General features: G+C 51.1%; 1 protein-coding gene across 7 annotated transcripts in view; it reads left to right on the top strand.

Annotated features, from left to right (window-relative positions):
• Positions 1–12,793, top strand: part of RRM2 (ribonucleotide reductase regulatory subunit M2) — a 61,151-nt gene that overhangs the window by 18,255 nt on the left and 30,103 nt on the right. For 3 of the 7 annotated variants that reach the window (XR_013526771.1, XR_008476464.2, XR_004733784.3), the window contains exons 10-11: positions 7,666–7,745; positions 9,463–9,730. The exons of 2 other annotated variants lie outside the window; for them this stretch is intronic. The gene's annotated coding sequence lies outside the window, so the exon portion shown is untranslated. The remainder of the gene's footprint in view (positions 1–7,665; positions 7,746–9,462; positions 9,731–12,793) is intronic. 2 more of the 7 variants (XR_008476465.2, XR_013526769.1) reach the window with 1 other exon arrangement.

The following is a 12,793-nucleotide window of genomic DNA, read 5'->3' as shown; positions in this document are numbered from 1 at the left end:
ACCTTGGGAGGCTGAGGCAGGCGGATCACCTGAAGTCAGGAGTCTGGCCAACATGGTGAAACCCTGTTTCTACTAAAAATACAAAAATTAGCTGGGCATGGTGGCAGGTGCCTGTAATCCCAGCTACTCAGGAGGCTGAGGCAGGAGAATTTGAACCTGGGAGGTGGAGATTGCAGTGAGCTGAGATCACACCATTGCACTCCAGTCTGAGCAACAAGAGCAAAACTCCATCTTGAAAAGAAAAAGTTAAATAGATGGTCACCTCTTGGGAAAGGGGAATGACCTCTTTGGGGAGCAAAGGAAGTGACCATGGAACCCCAGAGCCTGTAGCAGCCCTAGGAGTTGTCATTAGTCTCTTAGAGAAACTGAACAGTGACGGCTGATGGGCAGTTGGATTTGGAGGGAGAGGTTGATCTAAACCAGGGGAGGAGTTGGGACCAAAACCTTGGTATAGTCAGGGGCCCCAGTAACACACAGAAGGAAAAAATAACATGATACGGTGAAGAAATACATTTTAGAATTAAGAATGGGATACAGCGTAACTACTGGAGTTCAGGCCCAGAGCTATTTCGACACAGATGAGACAGCTGAGGAGTGGGCTTATGAACTGGAAGGGATGTGTCTGAGGGAATTATTGGAAAGTAGATGGAAGAAAGCATGGAGTGTGGACAGGCAGTGTTTGAGGAGGTAATGACTCGTGGCTTTCCAAAACGGACTCATCCTTGAGATCAGGAAGTCCACAAGTGAGAAGCTAAGGCACATTCATTCCTAGGCTCATATGAATGAAGCTGCAGAACATGAACAAAAGGAAAAATCATTAAGTGAAGATGTCAGTAGAAACCAAAAGATGATGACATATCTTCAGTGCTGAGGGAGTCGTTGGACTACACTATTTAGAAGATACGTTTTCATGCCAAGGTTTTGCCATTCATATCCCTGAATCAAAATAATTCCTAACAAATTGAGCCAAAAGAAAAGATGGTGGTGAGCAGAGATACTGGTTGGGCCACGGTGAATGGACAGGATCATAGGGAAGCTGGGCATGATGGTGAATGTCTGATCCCAGCTACTCAGGAGGCTGAGTCCAGCCTGAGCAACAGTGAGACTCAAATTCAAACAAATGGAACAATAGTGGACACTGCGGGGGATAAAGAATAAAGATTGAATCTCAACTTCTAAAGTGAGGGGAGTTAAAGCTTGATGGGCTTAGTAGAAGGCAGAAAGGGTTAGGTGGGGTAGCAGAGAACAAGTCAATGGAAAGCACAAGACAAATAAAAGCACAGTAGATGCAAATAGTCTTAAGAGTTAAAACTCAAGGCTCAAATTCCAGCTATAAACGATTTACAGACTAAAGAATGCGAACAATTGCCGTAGGAAGAAAGACTAAAGCAAAAAGCCCATTAGAGATGGAAGTTACCGGGCTAAAGAATGATTGTTCCTCTGGGAAAACACAATAACAATATTTGGATGTGACCTCAACCCTGCCCCCGCAGGCACTGAGTCCCAGTCAGGCTCAGAGTGAAGGCGGGTGTTGTCCTGGTGCTTCCATATCCCCTTTAGTCCTGTTTTTTACTCATTGTCCTCTGGTCCTACACACGGTCCCTAGGTTTGCTTTTATGCCACTTGCAGACTTCATGGCTCTACAGGGAATTGCTTGAGAGCTCACATTCCTACCAGATGTGAGAAGATGCTCCATCGTGTGTCCAGACAGGACTCGGAGTGGGGCTGGGGCCAGCCTAGATGGGGTAGGGTGTGGTAAGATGACTGCTCACAAGTGAATGGTTTGGATTATGCAACCTGGACACACTGGGATCTTGAGGGGCAGGGGGTTGAGGCCCGTGTGATGCCAGGTGGAAAGAGGTTTGCAGATGTTCCTTGGACATGTTGGAGCCTCTTAGTCTGGGGCAGGCTGAGCCCTCCTGGGTGTGGGTGGGCTTCCACCGTGTGGGCTGCTGTCCTTCCAAGCTTTGCAAGATGGAATCTGTCGGGTGTGGGCATGGTCTTCAAAAGGCATCCTCTCCCCTAGAGGCTGCTGCTTGACGCCCAGAGGTGTGGCTGAGCATGGTGGCTAGTGCCTGTGATGTCAACACTGGGAGGATTGCTTGAGGCTGGGATTTCAAGACCAGCCTGGGCAACATAAGGAGACCCTATCTCTACAGAAAAAGAGATTAGCTATGTGGTGGCATGCATCTGCAGTCCTACTCAGGAGGCTGAGGCAGGAGGAGCACTGGAACACAGGAGGTCTAGGCTGCAGTGAGCCATGTTCACACTACTACACTCTAGCCTGAGCAACAGCAAGACCCACTCTTAACATGCCCTGGCCATAGCCTCAGATTCTAGATTCCATACAACCAGGACCCCATGAGCCACACTTAAAGGTTTTCACTTTGTGGGGGATGGGGAGAAGGGAGGCCCAGGATTGGGGGTGCTGCACCCATGGGGGTAGGCTTCTCCAAGAATGGGGCCTCTGCTCTGAGGAAAGGAGAGCTGATCTGCAAGAGGCTGAAGCCTCATGACATCCATTTTCTGAGTCCAGCTATTCCTAAAGCCCACACCTCAGATGTTTCACTGAAATGAATCAATACATTCCTGATAGGATAGGGTTGATTTTCCTACCGCGTGCAGTCAGTTCCACCCCAACAGAATTCACTTGGTCTGCACAGCCACTCTGGGGCAGAGATGATCACCCCCATTTTACAGATGTGGCCAGGAGGCTTGGAGGCCATGTGTCTCACAGAGGACTGGCCTGCACAAAAACCAGTGGTTGCCCAGAACTTGAACCTGTCCATATTTGTCCCTTCACTGCATGTGCCCCTCTTGATGGGAGAGCTCGCACTTGCTGGCCTCATGCTTGTCCACTCAAGGAAATGGCTCCTGAAACCACCAGCTGGGCAGTGAGCCATGTGTAAGGGTTTGGTCATGTCCACCTTCAGCCTGCCTTTCCTCCCTGGTCACTTCACTGTGGTAGTAGGAGAGGGTGAGCTCTGCTTTGCCCCTTGTCACTGGCTGTGGGAATCCTGCCCTGATAGGACCAGGGGCTCTCTTACTGTCTGTACATCAAGGGTGGGGGCTACTTCCAATTTGCTTCTACCTGAGACTCCCAAGTCAGTGTCACAGGCCTGTGATGCCCTGGGTACCATGCTAGAAAGGTAGCTTATGGCCATGAAAAGTCTAGGGACAGGCACTCACATGCCCAGATGGATCCCCATACTTAGGAATGGGGTGAATGGGAAGCAGTGACTTACCTTGGAAAGTGGGGAGGTTTTAGTTTTCAGAAAGCCTTTTGGGCAGCAGCTGCCTGGCTGAGGCCTGTCCTTAGCCTCTGAGTCTTCCCTCTCTACTTCAGGGGGTGTCTAGCCTCTCCTCCAGATGGAGTGCCAGGATGAGATGGGAAGAGATTTGCTTTGGAGGGCTGGAATAGGTCTTGGGGCTGCTCTGACCTTCCCCTAAACTGATGTGGGTCCCAGTGTTAGTTACTGAAGGACACTTCCAAATCCTGTTGGCACAGGAGCCGCTGCAGCAAAGGGTTGACTTCAGGAGCCATCACCTGTCTGTCTGCTGCCTTGTTTTTGAGATGGAGTGTGATCATGCAATCTTGGCTCACTGCAACCTCTGACTCCTGGTTTCAGGCGATTTCCCTGCCTCAGCCTCTTGAGTAGCTGGGATTACAGGCATGTGCCACCATGGCCAGCTAATTTTGTATTTTTAGTAGAGGTGGCATTTCTCCATGTTGGTCAAACTGGTCTCGAACTTCCAACCTCAGGGGATCTGCCTGCCTTGGCCTCCCAAAGTGCTGGGATTACCCCCAGCCACCTTTTGTGTTTTTTAGTAGAGATGGGTTCACCATGTTGTACGGGCCGGTCTTGAACTCCTGCCCTCAAGTGATCTGCCCATCTCAGCCTCCCAAAGTGCTGGGATTACAGACATGAGCCACCATGCTCAGCCTGTCACCTCCGTTTTGGAAAACTGCTCGGTGAACTAGGATTTGTAATTCAGGCTAAATGGGCTTGTGATAATTTACATGAGTAAAGTGCCTGACATGCTTTGATAAATAATTTTTCACATGCCATTCAGTTTGCCCATCTAAACTGGGTGCGGTGGCTCACTCCTGTAATCCCAGAACTTTGGGAGGCTGAGGTGAATAGATCATTTGAGGTCAGGAGTTTGAGACCAGCCTGGCCAACATGGTGAAACCATACTAAAAATGCAAAAATTAGCCAGTCATGGTGGTAGCCTCCTGTAATCCCAACTACTTGGGAGGCTGGGCAGGAGAATTGCTTGAGCCTAGGAGGCAGAGGTTGCAGTGAGTAGAGATTGTGCCATTGCACTCCAGCCTGGGCGACAGAGCGAGACTGACTCAAGAAATAAAAAGAAAATAGTAATAAAGTATACGGTTCGGTGGTTTAGTATATTCACAGGTACGGGTAGTCATCCCTACAGTTGAACATTTTGCCCACCCCAAAAAGAGCCTGTGTCCATTAGTCATGCCCTGAGTCCCCTCCACCACCTTAGCCCTGGGCAGCCACTGGGCCACTTTCTGTCTCTGGGTTTGATCTGGCACATCTAAAGTAGAAGTTGTTGGTAAGGGCACTGGCTCTTATTTCTAAGAGATGATTTAGGATGCCGGGGCAGCAGAGGATGGGTCTGCCTCGCAGAGAGAAGTTTGATTTCCTTTTCAGAAGGAGCTCTCCTGGCATTTTAGGCCACTTGTCATTAAAAAGATTCGTGGGGCATTGTCTGGAGGGGACTTTTGCCACTGTGAGCTGGTGACAAGCAGACTAGAAGTGGGGGTGTCAAAGGCTGGAATCACTACCTTGGTGGGGGCAGAGGAGATGACAGTTAGTGGATTGGGGTCTGCTCTTCCCCATCTCTCTTGGTGACCTTTCCCCTCCATCGGGAAAATGAGGTGCTGAGCCATCTCTCTGGTCCCAGGCTTCGGTTGTCCTCAGAGAGCTGACTGTCCCAGGGCCCTTGGGAATTGGAAGCAAGTCCTAGAACTTTCTGGAACACAGAGAGTGGTCTGTTGGGCCTTCCTTCTCTTTCTCAGTTTCCACCCTCCCCCTTCACTCCTTTCTAGGACTTTTCTTCCCCACCCCTGGATCCTCCAGTGTTAGTGGAGCAGGAGTACTAAGGCCAGGGGTCAGGAAACAGCCTGTGGGCCAGATGGGGTTCCTGTGTGGTTTTGTACAAACTAGGAGCTGGGGATGTGTTTGAAAAATCAAAAAAACATTTCGTGTTGCATGAAGATTCTATGAAATTCAAATTTCAGGGCCCATAAATAGCCTTGTTAGGGCGCAGCCACACTTGTTTGTATGGTGTGTGGCTGCCTTCACCATGGATAACAGACTAGAATAGCTGCCGTGGCCTGCATTTTCTATTTGTCTTTATCGAAAATGCTTGATGAACTCTGAGGGGTCTGTAGTGGAGCTGTTGGGAAGGTGGTGCATGGCGTCGGCGGTGGCTGAGCCAGCAAGTGCCCACTCAGCTGGTTATTAATGGAGTGCTAACCAGTTCACTCTAGATGAGAAACATGCAGAGCAGGTTTAAACACATGGAAAGCTGTTTACAGGAAAATGATAAAATAGCAGAACATAAAATGCTGGGTACATTCAAGTCCTCGATATCCTTGTTAATTTTCTGTCTCATCGATCTAGCTAATGTTGATGTTGAAGTCTCCCACTATTATTGTGTGGGAGTCTAAGTCTCCTTATAGGTCTTATGTATCTGGTGTTCCTGCACTGGGTGCGTATATATTTAGGATCGTTAGCTCTTCTTGTTGCATTGATCCTTTTACCATTATATCTTTGTTGCTTTAAAATCTATTTTATCAGAGGCGAGAATTGCAACTCCTGCTTTTTATTTATTTATTTATTTTTGCTCTTTATTTATTTTTGTGGTTATGTTGTCATACAAATGTGTACATATGGATAGAGAGGAAGGTGTCCCACTTGGAGAAATAAAGAGGCACCTTGGACGGGTTGGGAGAGCAGTTTTTCTTTCTATTATATTTTGCTGTTTAAATGTTCCTTTTTTTTTAGTTGTTTTTTTTTTTTTGAAAAAGAAAGAAAAAAAATGAAGGACAGGAAGAGGGAGAATGGGAGTGTTGCTTTATTCTAAAAATGGGTCTTGAAAACCTCTTTTATGCCAATAATTGTGCTTAATAATGGCCAACCAATATTTCATTTAAACCTGTGAGTTGGTGTGATGTGGTACTGATAAGAGTGTATATTCTATATATTTAAAGTGGAGAGTTCTATAAATATTTATTGTTTACTTGTTCCGGATCTGAGTTCAAGTCCTGGATATCCTTGTTAATTTTCTGTCTCATCGATCTAGCTAATGTTGATGTTGAAGTCTCCCACTATAATTGTGTGGGAGTCTAAGTCTCCTTATAGGTCTTATGTATCTGGTGTTCCTGCACTGGGTGCGTATATATTTAGGATCGTTAGCTCTTCTTGTTGCATTGATCCTTTTACCATTATATCTTTGTTGCTTTAAAATCTATTTTATCAGAGGCAAGAACTGCAACTCCTGCTTTTTATTTATTTATTTTTGCTCTTCATTTGGTTGGTAAATCTTTCCCCATCCCTTTATTTTGAGTCTTTGTGTATCCTTGCATGTGAGATGGGTCTGGATGCAGCATACCAATGTAAATGTTCCTATAATGTTCTTATAATAAGTGTTGATGAGCACTTGCAGCCACTGGGGAAGCAGCTACCCAGGCAGAAGGCTGTTCTGGGTCCCCGGAAGGCTGTAGGCAGAGGGACCCTGAGCTCTGGACCAGGGTTAGGGGGAGGTACTCTGGGCATGTGGAGGCTGGCGGCCCAAGCTCCTGTGAGCCGGGGGCTGGGGCTGTGTCTCGCCTATGTTGCTGTCATGTATGTGTAGGGCCCATGTTGTGACTTGTGTGTCTGCCCACTATTGTGCTTAGCCTCTGGAAGTCGCTTAGGAGCCTGGGATTTTGTGGAGATGTGGGAGTCAGTTGCTTCTGTCCAAAGGAGTTGGCCAGTGGGGGCCATTCTGAGTTCAGAAACCTCTGGCTTTGAACCTGATGGACCCAGCCAGGCCCAGCTCTGCTGTTGACCAGCTGTGTGCTCTGGGACTCAAGTTAAGTCTGCAGGTGGCAAAACTGTCACCTGCCGTCCCATCTTCCCTTTACCCCGCCCCCGACCCCTGTGTTCCATTTGGGGCTTCAGAGAGTTGGTGCCACCTAGCTCCGTTCACTGACACGCATCTTGTGCTGTGCTAGGATGTCGTCCCCATGTTAGTGTGTCCTCTCCAGGGAGACTGGCAGCCCTCGTGGGCGTGCATCTTCTGCTTCTGCATCCTCTGTCACTGCCAGCAGAGGCCTGGGCAGTGGTGGACAGCGGATATTATCTGTGGTTGTGCTGGAATGGAGGAGGCCTGGTGTCTGGTTTTAGAGTCAAGAGCCCATGTGCTTAAGGGTTCCAAGCTCATACGGAGGAGGACGTGATTCGCTCTGGGAAGGAGAAGGGCTGGAAGGAGGGCAAGAGCCCTCAACCTGTTCTTGCTGGGAAGGAAAGAGCAGGTGAGGGTGGGATACTGTTCCAAGCATGGGAAACAGGCCACGGGAGGTGGCTATGGCCCTGGGAGGCGGCTGCTCCAGCACACAGTCACTGAGCCGTCCCGTGTGCTCTGCGGCAGGTTCTGGGAGTCTAGGAAGTGCTGAGCAGATGGAATCCATGCCCTCGGGGAGACGGGGACCATCACCCACCCAGAGTGTGGTAAGTCAAAGGGTGATAAGCTCCCAAGACAAGGAAAGCAGGGGGGAAGGGGCGGGAGATGCCCTGTTCTCTTTCATGTGGGGAGATGAGAGGAAACCGCAGGAAATGGGGACCTACCACATGGTTAGGGGAGGAAAGTGTGTTTCAGGCAGAGTCACCAAGAGCAAAGGCCCTGTAGCAGGCACGTCTGTTGAGTGGTCAGAGCAGAGTGAGGGCTGGGAGATGGCGGGTCAGTGGGGAGAGGGTGTGTACATGGCAGGTCCGCAGACCCAGGTAGAGTCTGGATTTCATTTCTAAGGGGATGAGAAGCTCGGGAAGGTCTGATCAGCCTTCTGTCTTGAAAGGGACACCCCTGCTTCTGTGCGTCAGGGTGCGCCAGTGGAAGTGGGAGATGGTTGCAGCTTTCAGGTGAGAGAGAAATGATGGCAACTTGCACGGTGGGGGAAGAGGCGCCGCCTTGGAGGTGGCTTGCGGGGCTTGTTACCTGCTGTTCTCTACCTCAGTGAACAGCGCCCCCACACTCCCCCGCCTGGTCCCCGATGGCAGACATCCAGGCCCTGCCAGCCTGCTGTTCTACGTGTGGCCAGGCGGGGGAGCCTTCACCCTCCCGTTTCCCTCGCCGCACGCCCCAGGCAGTGCGGTCCTGAGATCCCCCTCCATTCCAGGGCTCAGGCCCCCAGCAGGGCAAGACCCCCCTCCCCCGCCTTCACCCTCCCCCAGTCCATTGCACACAGAGCATCTGGAATGGTCTCTCAGGCAGCACCTCAGACGTGTGGCTGTGTCACGTGAGCCCCTCCCCTCACCGCAGCTCTCTGCCCTACCTGAGCCCAGGTACCTGTGGGCTCCCGGCTCACCTCTGCCTTGAAACTCCCTGAGTCTGAACTTCTTAAACACGACATCCCTCAGCCTCCTGCCTTCACACAGGACCCTGGACCTTGACCCCACCCACCCCTTCCTGATCCTTCAGGTGGCAACTTAGAGATGACTTTCCCCAGGAGTTTCCTCAGACCCAGGGAGGCCAGATTAGGGCCCCCTCCCTGCCCTTATGGCCCCAGGTGGTTAGCACTTCGCTTTTTCATGCTGTCGAAAGTGTACAGAATCATGTTTCTGATGGCTTGTTCCAGCTGTGAGTGCCCTGAGGGCAGGGATGGGGTCTGTGTCCCCACTGTGGGTTCAGCCAGCACCTGGCCGGGCACTTGTAGTGTTGTTGAATGCATGAGTGAGTAAGTGACCCTCAGGGGAAGCAGCTGTGTCTGACGCAGGCACATGCGGGTTGCACTGGCGGGGCCTATTGAGACCATGACTGGAGCCTCTGGCCAGCAGAGTGGGGGGCATCAGTGGGGCTTGCTTCCTCTGCCAACTTTTTTTTTGTGTGTGTGTGTGTGTGACAGAATCTCGCTCTGTCGCCTAGGCTGGAGTGCAATGGTACAATCTCGGCTCACTGTGACATCTGCCTCCCGAGTTCAAGCGATTTTCCTGCCTCAGCCTACCGAGTAGTTGGGATTACAGGCACGTACCACCACACCTGGCTAATTTTTTAATTTTTAGTAGAGACAGGTTTTCAGCATATTGGCCAGGATGGTCTTGGTCTCTTGACCTCGTTCGTGATCTGCCTGCCTCAGCCTCCCAAAGTGCTGGGATTACAGGCATGAGCCACTGCGCCCGGCCCTTCTGCCCACTTTCTTCCCCTTCCTCCTCCTTTCCCGTCTCCACTCAGGCTGTCTCTCGAGTGGCTGTGGATGCTGACAGAATGCGTGCCCACCTTGCCATCACTGTTCACGCACAGCACCTGCTAGGGACTCTCCTGTAACCCAAAGGGGTGGTGGAAGGATGGAGCTTCAGGCCTTGAGGGCCGGGAGATGAAAACGGAAGACTGAATCCTCAGGGGACCCCAGCTCTGGGCTGTGTTCTGAGGACGGGGAGTGGAAGGAGGTGGCAGCAGGAGCCGGGCCCGAGGCATCTCCCACACTATTCTGAGGTCGAAGGTGAGGTGTTATATCTGCTCGCTAATGCATGATTTCTTTTTCGGTTTTCTTTGGAACCTGTGCTGTGCAGCTGTTCACAATGTGGTGGGGAAGTGAGTTTTAAGAAACTCTTGGCAGAGTACCATTTGGCGTCCCTGTGGTTCTAGAGATTTCTGGGGCCTCGGGGATGTAGCACCAGCTGCAGACAGCTGCCTGCCTTCTGACAGCACTCAGCTTCTGGGCCCAGCAGCTTTTTCAGTTCTGAAAACGTGTGACCTCACGATTCTGGCCCTTCCACCATCCCTGGCAAACAGTTCCGGTGTGTAGGTGGAATTCCTATTTTTAATAGCCAAGTTGTTGAGAAATTGTAGGACTTTTACTTCCTTTGGAACGGAAGGGCTCCAGAAATATTTATATCTTTGCTTCTATAGAATCTAGGAGGTCATCTTTGCCCCGGGGGAGTCAGCATGTTGGAGAGGGTCACCTGGGAGAGGTCCCAGTATCAGCCCACACTTGCTGTCAGCAAATGGTACCTCAGCGAGCACCCAGGGGCTCAGCCAGCCCCTACGAGGGAAGTCCCAGCTGTGCACTGGGGAAGGGCAGGGTGGCATGGAAATGATAATGACCCCCAGGCTGGCAGGGGCGATGGCAAGGTGTGCAAGTGGAGCGTGAGCATGGGCCAGGACGCCCCAGGCTGGGAACCAGGGAGACACCACAGAGGAGGTGGCCCTTCCCTTGAAGGGTGAAGGATTGATAGCAGTCTGTGGGAGAGTGGAGGCTGTGGGAAGGAGGCCTGTGGGAGGAGGGAGGCTATTGCATTCCAGGCAGGTGTGGGAGCTCCTGGCAGAGTTTGCAGAAGCCAGCGGCTCAGTATGTGGGAGCCGGCTGTGGGCCGGGTGGGTGGGTAGACAGGGGCCAGGTCTGGAGGGGTTTTCAGTGCTGTGTTGAGGGGTCTAAAGTCCATCCTGAAAGTTGTAACTGGGGAGTGGCCTGGTGGTGGGTTAGAGCAGTGTCTTTCAAAATTTCTCCCAGTTCACACAGATAGAGACCTAGCGTGCATACTCGCATCCTGCTTGTGAGTCGCAGTCGCCCTTGCCGTGTGCAGCTCCTTCTGGCGTGTTCTGTTCTGCTTCTATTCCGGCTCATTTGTTCTTTGAACAATGCTGTTTGCAAGCCTCTACACTGGCTTCCTGTCTCCCTGAATATTTTTGATCTGCAGTTAGAACAGCACTGGATTGGCAAGAGGGAAACTGAGGCAGGAGCCCAGGCAGGGGCTGCTGTCAGTCCGAGTCCAGCCAGGATGAGAGACATGAGTGCCAGGCAGTGGGCCTGGGGCAGGGACTCCGGAGTGAAGATGCTACCTCGGTGGTCCTCACCCAGGCCTCAAGAGACTTGGGGCAGCTCTGGAAGCAGCAAAAGGGGTCCTGTCATCATGAGGCTCACTGAGGATCCGGAAGCTGTGGTTTCATAACTCAGACACTGCGTGGTGTCTGAAAGCCATTTCATTAAATGTCACATGGAATCAAAATAGAAATTACATCTCTGGGACAAAGCCCATTGAGCCAGGAGCCAGGCATTCTGAATTGGAACCAGAATAGCCCCCGAAGCTGGTACTGTGAATCCAAGGCGGCTTGTGTTTGGGGGGCTAGCCTCCCTGCCCTGTCTCGCTCACATCTGGACTCCCCAGAGGGGGCAGGTGGTCCTGGAGCCTAGCCTACCTGCTGGGAATCAGAGGCAGCCAAAGGTTTACATGTACAATCACCCATCCCCAGCGCCTTCTGGGAGGGAATTATATCTTACGGATGGTAACCTTGAGGCTCAGGAAGGGTAAGGTGCCAGCCTGAGATCACACAGCCAGTGAGAGGCAGAGATGGGGCTTAGACTCCAAATAATGGCTCCAGAGCGCCCACTGTTTTCTATGCCCTGGGCTGCCTTTTCCCCAGTGCTCCTTGCTGTTTGGAACCAGATGACCAATGTGGAGAGACATGAGCTGATTCAATCAGAGTGTATGGGGAAGGAACTTAGACCCTGGCTTTTTTTTTTTTTTTTTTAATTTTGAGACAGAGTCTCACTCTGTCACCAGGCTGTAGTGCAGTGGCACAATCTAGGCTCACTGCAACCTCCACCTCCCGGGTTCAAGCGATTCCCCTGCCTCAGCTCCTGAGTAGCTGGGATTACAGGCACCCACCACCATGCCTGGCTAAGTTTTTGTATTTTAGAAGAAATGGGGTTTCTCTTGGAGTATGTTTGAATTTGAGTTGCTGAAAAAAAAGAAAAAAAAAAGAGATGGGGTTTCACCATGTTGGCCAGGATGGTCATCTCCTGACCTCCGTGATCCACCCACCTCACCTCCCAAAGTGCTGGGATTATAGGCGAGAGCCTCTGTGCGTGGCCAGAGGCATTTTAAAAGCTCCCTGGTAAGTCACATATGCAGCTAGGGTTGGGGGGGCCTCTGCTCTGCGGAATAGGGAAGGGTTGTGAGTGGCCTTGTGTCCGCCCCGTGTCCGTAGCTGCCACCTGCTGCCACCTGCTGGTCCATCCACTCAGCTGTTGCATGACACGGGTCATCTTCTGGGGGCTACTAGCCCCCTCGCACTGGGCAACCCTGAGTGTCCCCTCTGCCCCTGAAGCAGGTGGGCCATCCTTGGAGGAGCGCAGAGAGCTGAGGTGAGGTGGGGGTGGATCAGGCCTTGAGGGGGTGCCTGGTAAGCCCCAAGAAGGGTAGGGAGGAGGAGGAGGGAGGGGAGAGGGCAGTGCAAGGGGCAGTGACCCCCAGCTTGGCCCCTGTTTTGAGCATAGGGAAGGTGTACACAGATATTGAGGAAATGCCTGCGTGTTCATTTTCTAATCCATTAATCTTCACTTTTTGTGTATTCTATGTACTTTTTAAAAGTTTATTTTGTTTCTTTTCTAACTTTCTATGTTAGATGTATAATTTAGTTTCTTTATTTAAAGATAAGGATTTGTTGTCTTGTTGGTGGTTTTTTGTTTTTGAGACAGTCTCACTCTGTTGCCCAGGCAGGAGTGCAGTGGCACAATCATAGTTCACTGTAGCCTCCACCTCCTGGCTCAAGCGATCCTCCC

The sequence above is a fragment of the Callithrix jacchus genome, chromosome 14, assembly GCF_049354715.1.
Source record: "Callithrix jacchus isolate 240 chromosome 14, calJac240_pri, whole genome shotgun sequence".
Classification (NCBI taxonomy): Eukaryota; Metazoa; Chordata; class Mammalia; order Primates; family Cebidae; genus Callithrix; species Callithrix jacchus.
Note: the sequence above shows the minus strand (reverse complement) of the source record. Positions and strands in the feature narration are given on the sequence as shown.